Genomic DNA, 16,177 nt, shown 5'->3' on the forward strand with positions numbered 1-16,177 from the left:
GTGTTAGAAAGGTAGACACAGACAGACAACAACAGAGAAAGAAATCTACTGTCATGACAGTGTCATATCTCATTAGTTTGAATCTGATAGCAATCCTCCAGGAGCTGTTTAGATGTGTGTGTCTATGCAGTCAAGTTAACCAAGTGAGTTAGCACTTTTTGCTCTTTGCCCAATTTACAAATGCTTTATGTTTCGACTCAGGCGTAGAAGGGGCAAAGACAGACATGCTTTAATAAATGTTTGAGAAATCGGATGCATTATAGTGTGTTTGGATTATATAGCCCAAGATGAAGCACTTACACTAAAGCTCATCCAGCTGCAGATAACAGCTGATGTCAAAATCATCCCACATCCTTTAGCCTACCTACAGCTACTGTCTCTGCAAGCTGCTTTGCAACCCACGTCCACTGCAGCTCCTCCTTTAGATGCTGTCTGACTTGACTGTAGTCTTAAATAGCTGCTCTGTTCTGTACAGGGGTCTTGCTGCTTTTCTCCCCAGCTTAAACTTGTTAGATATTTATGTGCAAAGTACCAAATCAAACCCATACCAGCGTTACAAATGGAAAGAGTCTTCTTTTGACTAAAGTCAATGACTGAACTTAGAGTTTAGTGTCAAACTAGAGGCTGCAAGCCAATACTTTGGCACAGTGGAAATGCTGATATGTCCAATAAATCCAGCTAGCAGTCAACAGGAAGGGCATTTGAGGATGGCGGGAATCTTGGTGTGGGTATTGTTGTCACATTTGTGAAACACTGTGCAGGAATGGTGATCTCAGTTGTATAGTTGGATACTTGGTGGTAAACACTGTTTGCACGGGAGAAAAGATTTTGCGTGACTCATTTATTTCTCTGAGAAACGATCTTAACCGCTCCATCCTTTGCTCACCACATACACTGCTGCAGGTACTATTATTTCATCTGCACCCTGTCATTCAGCCTCAGATAAGATTCCAGCTTACAGTTTCCTCTGTGAATTGTACATGCTCAGTGTCTCGCATGACACTTCCCAGTTGGTCTCCATACAGTCTGATCATGTAATGACCCGTGTCTGTATCTATGCGCCGAGCCCCAGGAGGCCTTGAAACTCTAGATCTCGCAGTGTCCCATTCAGCCACCGCTGCTCTTGTTTTCCACTTGCTCCAACACAAAGGCTCTGCCCCTGGAGAGCCATAGATTTCAGCAGGGTTATTTTGGTCTTTCCGTTCACAGGGAGGAAATGGAATAATAACAGAGGATAGGGAGAAAAAAAAATCACGGGGTGACCCTCAGACTGGCGTGCTGTCAGAGCAGAAAGTGAGTGTTTTGGGTGTTTTAATGAGATACACATCAGTGTGGTTTGTGTGGAGGGAGGCAGAGGATACATCTACCCCCCCACTGAACTCTTGCTTTCCTCTTCTTTTATGTTCACTGAGCAAAGAGGATGGTGAGAAGGTTTTGCGAAACTTAATTCACCAGATACTGCAGTCGAGTTTTCAGGTCTCTCCAAATATGAGGAAACTATGGTGAAATCCACATGGATAGTTTTCCTGTTTCAGATCCAAGCAGGAAACAGGTGCAGTGTCCAAAATATCAGTTCTCAGGCTTTGTCCCATAGGATGCACATGTTTTTTTGTGTGGATGCGTGTACCTGTGAGTTTTTTGAGGGGCTTTTATCTGCTGACAGGAACTCTTCAGGCACCAGTGCCATATCAGTAGAAGACAGTGCATAAATGTGTTTATATGTTTCAGGCTCACCTCAAACGTAAAGGTTTGAGCCTTAGCTGGATATTTATGAATACCTGTTATCTCAAAACCTGACATTTCAAAATAAAAGCTCCAGTCCCCTTTGTGCTGAGGTGATTGTGCTTTAAACTGCACATAAATGAACAGTACATGCGATTTATTTGTAATTATTGGTACAATCCATTGAGTTTTAAAAAATATTCTAATACCAGTATCTTTGGATTATTTTAGCTAGTTCTAGCTAATGCAAATAAAATCTAGTTACACATGTTGGGGTAATTAAGCCCCTGACAAATACAATAACAGCATCTTTTTACAATGCAGTGTTGCAGATTGTTGTCCAGATCCATGGAGTTCTGCTGTCCACCATGAGGAACCAAAGGATCTGCTGGAACAGCTTTGTTCATGATACCACAGGGCACACCTCTGGTCCTGTGTGAAGGATTAAAGCTGTTTTAAAAGTACAGTGGCAACAGGCAGGTAGTTTCAGTGTCATGGTTAGCCCACATAGTTACTCATGTTTTGTAATCTGATCATTCAAAACCAATTACATGTGATCTGTAAATACCCATCACCACTAATAGATCCTGAGCTCTGTGTTTAGATCAATTCTTTGCAGTGCATTGTGTAAAGGCATGCTGCCACCAGGTATCGACAGGCAAGCGCTGTCAGATGGGATCATTGCCTCTTCATTTGACATCCAAAGGGATCCTATAGACAGCCCAAAGCTGATCAATACACAGCCTGGGTGTGCTCGCAGGTCTAATGGGTTTATTGTCTGTCAAGATAAAGGTGTCATAAATAAATGACCTGATGTATAGGGGTAATATATGCATACTCAATTTATATCACTGACTATAGACAAAATATTAGAAACACTTTCACTTTTTGGCATTGTATAGTAAACTGTCATGATTAGTATCAGCCTTGGGACCGGGGGAAGGAACGCCTTGCTCACGAGCACTTTCAAAGTAACTGCCTTTCACCTACATGCATCAATTTGATGCCACAAGTTTATGGAGTTGAGTCAGTTTGTAATCACTAACCTCTTCACCTCGTTCCCATGATCGGGAGGTCAGAAGATACCTCATGAAGAGAGCGGCATTAAGTATCTCTGCTCTGGGCAGACTGCCCAAACCATGTGTCTCTCTGCAAGAAGGAAGTGCAGAAAACTGAGTCTTTTGTTCACAGAAACTCCAGCAATGAGTATCTGTTGTCACTTTGACTAGAAACCAGTCACATGAGAAACTGGGACTAGTGTAGAGGGCCACATCATTAAGTTGAGCTCTCCAAAATAGTCCCAGTTTCTCTTTGAGCGTCTTGAGAAAATTAATTGCCCAGCCTTGGCTTATGATTGCACTGAAATAAAAGCAAGTCGAATGCAACATTAAGCCACAAAACGGTCAGGTGATATTGTAAACTGTGCTGTGCTGGTTTGTAAAGGCTGATGTCAGAATGTCACACGGATTTTGGACTTCACATATCGAGCCATCAGAAAAGCAGTCATTGCTGTAATTGACTCATAGTCTGCTTTCCTTGGTGGCAGGAAATTGACTGAGAGTGTGGGTGTAGCTTTCCTAGTAATATTATCATTTCACCTGTTAACCAGAATAAACAGCTTAGCAAAGACAAAATGAAGTGTTTGCAAACTGTGCAGGCCTTTGAGAGATGTGAGCAGACTGGTAGGGTGAAGGCTGCGTGCCTTCACTTTCTCTCTCCCCGCAGAGCTTGGACCATGCTTGACAGTGATGTGGCATGTGAAACTGTAAACAGCCACAACCCTACAAACCTGATGATGCAACCTGGCAGTGCTGTCAGTAAAATTCTCTGTTTGTGGTTCACAGTTTCTATTGATAGGAAAGGCACTTATTATCATTTCTTCAATGTAATGTCAACTACAACTAATTTAACTTTTCTATTTATTTTTCATAATTAAAAGCTCATATAGAAAAGAGTGATGTCAGATTATGTGGTTCATATCACACGGATACACCCATCAGCACGGCTTTCCAGGGACTACTTGTTACAAATAACTCATACTGTGTACATGACCCCTACAGCGAGGGGATGTAGTAGCTATGTTGAGCTGTGGGGGGCATTTTCTGGCATAATTTGAAACCATCTGTCCCACCAGCCCCTCCAGTCTCTTTCAGGCTGACAAATAATTCACAGATCCATTAAATGGAAGTGACTAAATGTGTATGAAATCCATGTGAATCATATGGTATGGTATTTGAAGTCTTGAGATCTCTACTAAAACTAACAGCTTTGGGAGATTACGTATGCTTATTGCTCTCTACCATCATCAAAACACCAATGTGCTTACCTATGTACTTATAGCTGGTTTTATTTTTTTGCACAGCTTTTATTATAAATAGGAAGGAAACAAAAATAAAGAGCCATCATATGAACTCATACATTTTATATATTGTTTAGATTCTAGTTCAGAAGACTCCATTGCTACTCATTCTTCTAGCAGGTAAAAGAAACCTCGTTTTGGGTCAGCAGCAGTCCTTTGCTGCATCACGGGCACATCAGCAGTGTCGACATATTCCTAACCAACCATGTGTGGTTAGCTGTTCAAGATTTAGCCAGATGGCAGCTCATCTCTTCCAAGCCTCTTAAAACCTCTTAAGACAGCCCATGAGCTGCAGGGAACAGCAGAGCAACCTTTCTGGACTTCCATGGCTAGACGGTAATCTCACCACCCCCTCCCTACACCGCTGTCTCCATGGAATTAGCATGTCGTCAGGTCTCACGAGCCACACACAGTCTAGGAAATGCACAGTGCCCTTGCCTGTTGCTATGTCCAGTTTGTCACTTGGCTTGGCCAGCCTGAAGGTAAACCTTAAAGCCGCAGTATGTGAATGTGAGCTTTCACTTGGGTATGTTGCCGGTAAACACAAATGTTACGGTATTTAATAAATACAGTTTCAGTATTACTGTTGAAACACTGAAGGGCAGCCAGGGTTGTAATTCATCATCCCATGAATATGGTTTTTCTTCATTTTATCACCTGTTGTAGCTGCCAAGAACACAAAACTCCATCACTTCCTCTTCATCAGGGGATTTTTCGTGTGAAAGAGCAACCTCACATTGTGTGCTTAGACCAGCAAGTTTTTCTTCTGAAAAGGTTGAACTTTGGCTTTTATTAACTGGTAGAAGAGAGCAGATTTTCAGTTTAAAACTATTAGACAACCGGCGCATACCATTATAGGGTGTCAATTTATCTGTGGGCTCATTTAAAATGCTTGTCGTTCTCTACAGTTTATCATTCAAAGGCTTTTATTGTGTGCCAAAAAATTCACATGGCAGAAAATGTACTGCTATTATAGCACAGAATAAAATGTACTATGTTTAGCTGGTGCCACACCCAGATGAAGATTAAAAGGATAATTGTGTCCTAGGACAAAAACACAGCCTGACTGAAGGATACAAACATGCAAACCAGACAAGCAAGCCGGGAAAAAAATGCAGGTGACTTAAAGCTGGCTAGAAAGACAAGTCAGTCTCTCTTGAGTCACCCGTGCACATTTCTATAGTTTAAACTTTGCATGGCTACTGAATGGCATCAGGAACTGGACCTCTCTGCTCTGTTCGAGGTCCAGGTGCATATTTACTTTGGAGTACACTGAATGCAGCTACGCATAATGCAACTGCTGTCTGGTTAACTGCACTAACAGTCCATCTGAGGAGTGTGTGCATACGTATAGCCTATTCTGTGAATGCACCTTGCTAACCAAGCTCGCTAGCACTTGCTGACAGCTCAGCACTTTACACTCCTGCTAAGTACGTTAAAGCAGTCATTAAGCTGAAAGGCTTTACAAACCCTTGGGTAACAGTTCAACATTTTATGTACAGGATCTAACACACCTTAAACACATATAAAGTAATGAGATTATTCCAATTTCAGAAACCGTCAAGTGTGTGTGTTTGCTTAAGAAACGTTGTGTAAAGCACATTTATGCAAAAGTATGATAACAAACAAGCCAGTGGCATTCTTGCAGTGACCTTTGCCCTTCCTGTAGCATTCCTGTCTTGTTTTTGTGTCGGCTTCTGCAGATGAATCATCCTTCTCTCGATCACGAAGGTCAACGAGAAATTCTAACTGTTGATCTCGGGCTGCAGGCCTGTTCGGGCAAACAATAGGAAACATCTCCGGGTGCTGTTTGATCCCAGCCTGTCGTGTTGTGACGGCGACAGCCATATTTATGTCGCCAGTCGTGCTTGCTGGCCTCCGGGTTATCAGTGTGGAATAACTGGCTTCCTACGGTTGCCTAAGTGAATGCACAGAAATGCTTTCCTTGGCATGTGATCAGCTATGAAATTTGCAATATTCTTTTCTTTGTGTATGTGTGTGTGTGCGCATAATTTCCCATTCGGCAATTTCTTGATGCTCAAGAGCTTACTTGCAGAAGGAGGTGACAGCTGTTTGAAAAATGAGATGCAGACTTTGACAAAATGAGTTCTGAATAAAAGAAAGACGAAATTATTGAAGTGATCAGCTGCTGTGGGTTTTGTGCGTAGAAAATACAAGTATCAAAAACAGTTATTTACCATTTCTGGTGTTTAACTTTCTTCTTTGTTTTGCCATTTCTTTGTGACTCTTTTTTTCCCCCACTTGTAATCCATCGGCACAACAGTCTGCCTTTTTTTCCTGTTGTCTCTTTGATTGTGTCCTCTTCAATTCTATTTGCTCTCCATGTTCTTTGTTTATCATCCTGTGCCTGAGATCCTGTGTTTTGTATGGCAGTCAACAACAACACCCTATGTGTTTGTGTGTTTTTCCAGGTTTCCATACAGGATGATAAAGAGAGAGTGGCAGCTTAGCTGTTTCAGAGAGCAAGCCTTCGTCATTTCCTTCCCGTTTCCTTCATTTCTTTCTCTGGTCTCCTGCTGCAAACTGCCCCCTCCTTCCTCCACCTGGAAATGGCACACACACACACACACACACACACACACACACACACACACACACACACACACACACACACACACACACACACACACACACACACAAAGAATTTGAGATGCTGCACAAACAAGCTCATACAATCTTTTTCTCCACACATATGCAAATGCTTTTTGAACATAAACAAAAGCACGCAAACACAATGCAGGTGCATGAATTCCACAGAAACAGCTGTAAGCACCCTCTAATCCAGCCCTGCAGCGACGATCTGCATATACAGTAGATTAATATTCATACATACACCTCGACATGCAAAAACAATATATAGCACATTTTAAGCGGTTTGTTTTGGGTTTATATTTGTGCCTTTACTTTCAAACTAGTGCTCGGGCAAACAGCACTAAATTTTCTAACTGTTTTAGAATCACATTACACATAACTTTTAATTTACGTAAGCATACTGTGCATTTATGTGTCATTAATCATTTCACAAGTGAGATCACTGAGTTTGCAAAGCTGACTCAGCGTATATTTAGTAATGGCAAAAAAAAAAACTGCAGACTTTCAGGTAGAGCGGGTCATAAAAGCTGGTCAGAACAGAGGCTCATATGTGATAGCTTAGCAATAATAAATGAATATGAGTAAGTGCCCCCTGTGGCGCTAAGAGACGCCATCCGCCTCAGCAAAGTGCCGCTGAACAATAACAAGAACTGTCCTCTGCGGATGGATTACATACGACCGCTTTTGTTGTTTCAGAGACAAGTTTATGTAGCAGCAGCGCTCAGTGGGAAAGATCAGCAGAACGTCAGACAACCAGTTTGCTTAACTCACGTACAGCAGACTTTAGACGTGGGAAAGCAGAGAAACTGCGGTGCGCTGAACTGGATAGAGAGGATAAGCACATCGCTCTGTAATCTCTGAGCTCATGAAAATGAAATTGACAGGTACCATTGTTTGCTCTAATAAGCAAATGGTGCTAACTGCATGCGACAGGAATGCTCCCAGTCAGGATTCTTGTGATTAAATGGGATTGTAGTTCTGTGTGTGTGTGTGGGTGCATGTGAAAGTATGCCACAGTGCAGTTTTTGGTGCTCGTCTTTGTGTAAAACAAGATAGTAAAAAGGTCAGAACTTTACAGTTGCATGCTATGAGACATAGTTTATGCATGCATGTTTATATATATAGCACCAAATATTAGAGTAAGTTTGTTATTGTTCATAGGTCACCCCGGGACACGTCTTACCTGTTCTATTCCAGGCCAAAATAAGAGGGGCGGGGTTAATACAGACCCCACTCTGTCCCAGTTTTGCTTATTTCTGGTGTTTTTCAAAAAATTCTCACTGGGATCTTTTGATAGTTTTTCTTGATCACGCCGAATTTTTCTCACATCTTGTTGTGATCTGTCAGCAGAAGAGTCACGTGCCTCCACCCACCTGTCCACCTCAAAACAGACTGGAATGCAAAGTAACTCATATCTGGCCTCTCTGAAGAATTTGGCTTTCCTCCAGTTGCCTGGGAGAAAGAAAGATGAAAGATCAAATAAATGAGATATATGTTCGAAGGGAGAACAAAAGAGAACAAAAGGTACAACAGAAACTGAAGGTGGTGAGAACGCAAGAGGTAAGCAGGGAAGTCAGGACTTGGCTGGCATAGCAGTTGATGTGATGCTTGCAACTTAGAAATGTTATTCATTCAAAGGGAACGAAGGGAGTGGAAGGCAGCGTCGGCATGTTGGCTGGTCGGATTCTTGCCAACAGTTTGACCCTTAACTGGTTCGCATATTGCCCCCCTAAATATAAGCCATCTGATCTCAGCTTGAAGTATCCTTTCCAAACTACAATGCCAATGTAACAGGCAAAACCCCCAACATTTATTGCCTGGCACAGGTCTCAATAGTTGCCAGGTTTAGCTAATGACTTAGCATTTCAAATGTTGTCTTTGTATCTGATGCTAGCCTGCTGATGGAGAGTACCATAATTAACAACCAAACTGAAAAAACACAACAACAACATATGGGGAACAACTGAGTTTGAAAAGTCAGTTAAAAGATAAAAACAGGCTCCATAACCAAAGCTCTCATTTAGAGTGCTGTGATGTACCAGACACACAGAATCAGATTGTACTATAGACGTTACCCATCCATTACTGCTTTACACATCTGCTGACAAGCAAATGAGCACAGCCGAATAACACCAACACGCTTGACTTTCTATAAGGTTTCAAGGAACATCCTTAATCATTATCTACAGTCATTTGGCAAATTCCCTGTATTCTGCCTGGCCAATTCTCTTTGTATCTAACCTGAGAGGGAGCCAGAGACGATAGATATAATGCAATACAGAAGGTGAAAGTAGGTCAGAAACCCCATCTATATCAAGTGTTGCATATGCAGCCACACAATTAAAAACAGCTGCAGCAGCAGTGTACATGAGAACGTGAAAAAGCCACATGCTAATGTGAGATTCAGCCCCCCCCCCCTGAGAATGAATTTTTTTTTCACTTCTGAATATGGCTGCGCGCCATTTATCATACCGTTAATAAACACTTCATGGTCTAAAGCATGAAACGACAAAGACATGACATGCACGTGTAAGTGCAAGTACTGTATGTTTCTGACAAAACAAACAAACAAAAACTCTCCAGCACTGGTGTAAAAATAATGATCAAGGGCCTGAGGTGGGCTCATTGGCGTTAAGCAGAGGCTCTTATTTCAGTGGCAGAGTGGGAAACACGGGTTTAAAGTGTTGTGTTGCAAAAGTCAAGCTCAGTACTGAAAACACACAAAGCTGACTCTGCCCAGTACATAAGCAGCTTGGTTAAAAATAGATAGCAACAGTGCTTCTGAAGCAGCGAGCAGCCAGCCTCTGAGCTTCTGCCTTTTTGGCTGCTGTGTGAGAAGAGAAAGAGGGGGCGAGGGTTTGGGTTTAGGTTTGGCAGAGCATAGTGCGGTCAGTGATTTCTTCATCAGCGTCTGCCTCTTCTTCCACGACACGAAAGGGGAAGTGGGGGTAATTTATCTTCAAAAATAAAAACTGCCCCTTCACAAAAAAAATGACTTAACAGTTTGTACTCGCAGTTTTCACGAGTTATGACAGATACGTTTTAAAGGAAAGTGACCTCTGGTGGCCGTTTGAATGAGACTGTCAGAAAGTACAAGTACAAATGGCACTGCTGTCGTTGTCTTTAGCCATGGCAGAAATTGAATAAAAAAGCGTGGATTTCAACACAAGCTGTGAGGTTTTCCTGATGCTAAGAAAGATGTTTTGGTCTCTAAATATACACAAATAGTAAATGAAACACAGATATGCTTTCTAGTCTGCTCCATCATCCTCCTAATTTCAGCTTTTTGGTTTTTTAATTCCAATATTCAGTTTTCTGAAAATTAAAAATTGACCTTGATGGTGGTTTCTTTCCTTAACACTTTAGCTTTTGGTGATGCAGATAACATGGAAGGCATCCAGAGCAACTAGGTGTTCAGCCCAAGGACACTTAGACTTGGACACATCACCAAACCAATCAATATATCCAATCTTGCGAACAGCACCGGCCCCAGCAGGTTACTGCTAGATTTACGAGAGAGAACATAGCAGACAGTTACGCCATATTTGTGTGAGGGGGATTTTTTTTTTTTTTTAAAGTGGTTATCATTGTGTAAAAGCAACAACCCGACTGCCACAGAACCTTTTCTTTGAGGTTTAAATGATGGATTTGTCGCTTCTCCAAGGTTATAGAAAATCATGCTTTTAGTGCCAACACTCAACAGATTTGCTGATTGCCTCAAAACACTGGCACCCACAGCTTCCATGTGAAAATGTGAATAACTGTACACTTTTCTCTGTCCTTTGATCCATACACTGTGTATAAGTTCACTGTTTAAACAGAGCTTATAGAGGTGATACAGTATGGCCAAGTTCAGCTGAAGTAAAAGTTTTCTTATTTTGGTGATAAGAAAACCATCATTTGTCACATTATTATCTGCAGAAGTGAGATATTCGAGGAATTCTGTTATTTGAGCTTTCAGGCTGTGAAAATGGAGAATTTCCTCGTGTGAAAAAAAGGCTGGATGGATCTGCGAGGACTGTCACTCAGAAGAAATTTAAGTTGGCATAACTGACAGGACAAAAATGATTTCTGATCAGGTCATGACTCCTAATAAAAATGTCTAACACTGAATGCCCACAGCCAATCACAGCTCGAACATATAGACGGAAATACTTACAGTGACCACATTATAATGGTCTTAATTCAAGTTTTATGAATCCCAGCACTGTCTTGTATCCACTGGTACATATCTGCTCTGAGCACCTTTTTCTTCAAGCCTTGTTCACCTAGTCACACACACATGCATACCACCTGTTTTCTACGCCTTGTCTAACATTCATGCACACCCTCACACTATCTTGCATCATCCAGGGATCAAAGTACTGACGACCTGCTCCGAAATCATCGGTCATACAGTTGGGTCCATAATTTGTTGGCCTGTTCTTTTGACTAATAAGGGAACAGGCCTCACCTGACCATAGATATACTTCAGTCAGTCAATTGCCCAATGACTTTCATGTCTATGAAAATGGGTGACTGTGTATACAAATAGCTGTAATTCCTAAAACCCCAACAAACTGGAATTAAAGTCTGCATTTCAAACGGAGATGTGCAGAGACTGAATCACAAAAATAGCGTTTTTCTCCAAGAAATTATGGACTTACCAATGTGCTGGTAAACAATATAATAGCATACACTTTAAACTGGATGTGTGCCTACCTGTGTGTTCTACATCTTTATTGGGTGATCTCAACTTAGTATTTGTGAATTAATTTGTTCTAGTGTATGTTTATGTTCTGTGTGCTTGTGTCCCTTTTGTCCCTGATTGTTTGTCCCCTCAGTTCTTCCCTTCATGCAATAGAGACGTTGGAACACCGCAGCCTCCCGGCTCTGAACCGACACTTTCACCGAGCTGTGATTTATGTGCTGAATGAGTGTCTGTGTGCTTGTGAGTGCCCGAGAACGACGGGAACAATAAAAACAAATAGAGAGAGGCGGACAGAGACAGAGCAATGTGCTCACAAACATAAAGATTCTCGCACACACACACACACACACACACACACACACACACACACACACACACACACACACACAGGAAGTGAGATGGATAAACAAGCGTCATGGCGGATGGCAGTGGGGCCAGAACAGAACGCCGCACTGAAATGTTTTCCTTGATTTAGTGACCTGCACTCTTCAGCGTAACCTTTGACCTGCCTCCAAACATAGACTGAGGACATTTTTTCCCCCTTTCTTCTGTTTTTTTCAAAGCTTGTCACAAAAGAAAGGGAAGACATAGAACCTCTGCCAGTCCATGCACACATACTGAGTAGATTTCCATTTTATCAAACGGTCCTCTGCTGGTACAGTAAGGTATCAGAAGTGCTGTACCATATAATGTAAAACTGGACAGAATATTTTTATTGGGAAGATGGAATTAAAGCTCAAAGATGGCAGGAATGTATTCATTTACTTGAGATTTCAGGAGAAAGCTTAAATCTTTAACGACTAGAAAAAAAGTTAACGCACTAATTTTTGGAAAACTCTGGAAAGTGTTGTGTCTTTGTTTGAAACAATACACTTGATGAACGAATGCCTGAACGAGGAAGCAAGTTCGTGGACATATTAAATGAGTCTCGGAGCTAACAAACAGGAAAACGGATAAGAACATGTGTGACCGTCTTGTGTGTTTTCAGTCTAAACGGTAGTTCTTTACACTATTGTTGAAGGCCCTGCTTCGCACCAGTGGACGAAAATAGATATCATGACACTGTAAACAGGAACCAGAAGAGAGGTTTTGTGTGTGTGTGTGTTTCTGTAACTTCCTCTATCCTGATATCTGCCACCTTTCTCTCTCTCTCTCGTTATTACTCCTCATTCGTCATCTCTTGCACATCACTGTACCCACCGACTGAGGACTGCAATGTCAGCTGGAGGTGGTGCAGTACTCTTCAGAATCTGAACATCCAAACCCCCCAAAACAAAAAAGTAAACTTCTACTCACATTATGTGACAAGATAAGATAATTACTGTTGGGAGATTATTAACTGGTTTTAAGGATTATTGCAAAGAACTCATTTGGAGCTATTTGCACAAATGCAGAAACAGGGAACAGAGATTCCTGGAAAACAGCCACGAGGGAAGTGTGAACGAGCTGTAAACACTGACCCCCTATGTTTACTTTAAAACTCTAAGCTGACAGTCTTATCCACAGTGACTTCAAAACATGCAGCAGTAGAACAAACTGCTTATTTCTGTTATATCTGGCTTTCACATTGGGCTAATTAGTAATATTCTTAAAACAAAATGTCAAAACTCAACTGTGCATCGCATTTTTTTAAATTTTAAATTTGCCTCTATAGACAAATTTGCTGCTTAATTCAATTAAGACTGAATTAAGCATTTATTTATTTATTAAATTAAGTTTTATTTTAAAAAAAGGTCAAAAAGGCACTGCAAATGTAAAGCTCCTTCTAATAATGATAATGGATTGCATTTATATAGCGCTTTTCGAGACCCTCAAAGCACTTTACAATTCATTCACACACTGGTGGAGGAAGCTACGATTGTAGCCACAGCTCCCCTGGGGCAAACTGACAGAAGCGAGGCTGCCATATCGCATCATCGGCCCCTCTGGCCATCACCAGTAGGCGGTAGGTGAAGTGTCTTACCCAAGGACACAACGACCGATACTGTCCGAGCCGGGGCTCGAACCGGCAACCATCCGATTACAAGACGAACTGCCAACTCTTGAGCCACGATCGCCCCATGGTGCCTTCTGACTAATGTGTAGACAAGTTGCATCCTCATTGTGGATTTATAGTTCCGTGTTTTATCTTTGCCACAGGTATGTCGTAACTACAAACCCCTCAGATACCCTACAAAAAGTTCCCCCATCATAACCACTCTACAAAGGGTGAATCTTTTGTTTTTAATGTGCACTTTAAAAAAAAATTGTAATGATGAGTCATTACTCTCATCCTTCAGAGGAAAAAATGCATCTCCTGTGTCCACAGTCTTATTGTACCCACAGTTATTGGCCATATGTGAGAGCAGGGACACAAAACAACCTTTATACTGGTTGTTTTCATCGTCTCACTCAGGTTTGACTGCAACAGACCAGTACAGCAGCCACAAAGCACCAGAAAACCAGAGCCTTTCACTTTGGTAAGTCTCATCCCAGCTGCATCATACTTAACCACTAACCACACTAATATAAATTTGTGGTTATCGTTCAATAACGTCAACAATAAAGCCACATTGTCAAAAATAACAAAACAAAAAATGTGATCCTGAGACCACCTAAGACACCCTCCACCTCTCTACCCTGGTAGTTACTCTGTGTTTTATTTTAATAGTCGTCTATCTAGCGTGTGTTATCAGTTTTACGTCCTCTCATTTACCTTGATTAGCTGTGTCTTGTTACCATGGTCTGTCCAATCTCCCCAATTAGTCCTCAGTATGTCTGTGCATATCTTTGTACTTTGTCTTGTATCTATTTATCTCTACTGTATGTGCAAAACAGCTTTTTTGGATTTCCCAGTCTGTTTGTATTCATGGATTTTGCTCTTTAGTCGTGGACTTCTGTATTTGATTGGTTTCCAGTTTAGCCAGTCTGCCTGGGACTCCTGCATTTGGATCTATTTCTTGCCTACCTGTGACAGCCCTTTGGCTTTGTTTAGAAATGATGCCCACTAAAACTCATGAACACAATCAGTGACAAGCAGTAGCACAATTAGCAGGAACACGTGTCTGTGCAAAACACCATTACATTTAATTGATTCATTTTTCTGAAGGCATGCTGGTGTTAGCAGATATATTATCATTATATTTTCAGATACAAATCCCATCCTTATATGAATTATCCCTGCAACTCTGTAAAAGAATACTTACCTACTGACAAAAGGAAGACTAATTGACAAACAGTGTGCAGCATTCTTCACATTTTCCCCTGCCACTGTATCCTAAAATACATTTCTAAATTACATCAGCACTAAAAGGCTTATAAAGTAGGCATGAGAGGAAAAAAATTAAATTCATAAAAGGTTCGAGTTACAGAATCATCTCGAAACTCAGGAAGTAAGACAGCAAAATAAGGAAGTGTTAAATAAAGTGTCACAGAACAGGAACAAGATATCGTTTCATGGACTTCAATGAGCACAGTCACCTGGTGAAAGTAACAGTTTAAAAATAGTTTTTTGTAGATGACTGCCAATGCATTAAAAATGGTTGGTTACTTAGAAAATGCGTGTTTTAAAAGAGGAAGTAAAACTTACATTAGCTTGGAGTGAAAACAAGTATTTCCTTCCCTCTTTACTTTAGAGCAGGGGTCTCCAACTCCAGGCCTCAAGGGCCGGTGTCTTGCAGGTTTTAGATATAACCGTTATAACACACCTGAGTCACATGATTAGTTCGTTACCAGGCCTCTGGAGAACTTCAGGACATGTTGAGGAGGTAATTTAGCCATTTAAATCAGCTGTGTTGGACCAAGGACACATCTAAAACCTGCAGGACACCGGCCCTCGAGGCCTGGAGACCCCTGCTTTAGAGAGCCAGGTCTAAATTTTGAAATGTGTTACAGGTATGAAGAACAAAGTGCAGCGTAACAAGTACCTTTAATGAAGTTCGACATTACCACAATATAATATCTATCTATCTATCTATCTATGGAGCTTTAAAATATTCTAACATAGAATATTAAATTACTGTACAAGTACCGTAAAGTACCTTAAGTACTTAAATACAGTGCTTGAGTGAATGCCTCGGGTTACGGTGCGGGGAAAGAGATGTGCCAAGTTGACATGTTCCACTCCCTTGTCTCCTCTCAGCATGTTTTCACACGTACAAAGTATTCATGCAAACACAGATACACCAACACACTTGCATACATGGCTGTCGCCTGCCCCACCCAGAAGAGCTTGATCTGTGTCTGGCTCCTGTCCTGCATCCTCTTCTGTCTCTGCTGATTGAGGAAGCCTTACAGGAGACGACACCACGAGCACTCTGCACCGACTTGGCCTGCATGTCTGGGCTATTTCCAGCCGCCGCCTGCGTGGCCTCAGGATGCAGCCCAGAGCAAGAAGAAAGAAAGCAGAGGATCCTGACTCCCGCTCTACTCCTGTCTCTGGCTGGTGTCCTCGGTGGCTCCGGAAAAAGGGCCTCCGGAGGTGTTTAAATCTGAAAGACGACAACCTGGTGGTGAACCCTAGTACTTTGTTTGAAACGACACAGTAATGGATCGCTGTTTTTGATCAGTTTCAGCACAAAGGGCCATTAATGTTACAGGATGCTGTGCATAATAATATTGTTGGCAGTAAAGCTAACTCAGCATCTTTTTTTGTTAACCTGACAGGAAAATTTGTATCTTTTCTAAGGTCTATTTAACACTTTCTTACCCATATTTTCAAATTTGACTAATTTACATAACTTTCCTCTGCATGTCTTCTGTGATATTTGCACACTTACACACCCACAGTCATACAGGTGTTTTCCTGGGTATGA

At 41.5% G+C, this 16,177-nt stretch overlaps 1 long non-coding RNA gene across 1 annotated transcript; it reads right to left on the bottom strand.

Moving 5' to 3' along the window:
* Nucleotides 1-1,948: 1,948 nt before the first annotated feature.
* On the bottom strand, nucleotides 1,949-15,032 carry LOC120433318. Its single transcript, XR_005608490.1, has 5 exons — nucleotides 14,953-15,032; nucleotides 7,878-8,146; nucleotides 6,280-6,645; nucleotides 2,769-2,871; nucleotides 1,949-2,154 (listed from the first exon to the last, which is right to left on the bottom strand). It is a non-coding gene; the product is annotated as an uncharacterized LOC120433318 (long non-coding RNA).
* Between the last annotated feature and the right edge of the window lie 1,145 nt (nucleotides 15,033-16,177).

This window comes from Oreochromis aureus, linkage group 15, assembly GCF_013358895.1.
Source record: "Oreochromis aureus strain Israel breed Guangdong linkage group 15, ZZ_aureus, whole genome shotgun sequence".
Classification (NCBI taxonomy): domain Eukaryota; kingdom Metazoa; phylum Chordata; class Actinopteri; order Cichliformes; family Cichlidae; genus Oreochromis; species Oreochromis aureus.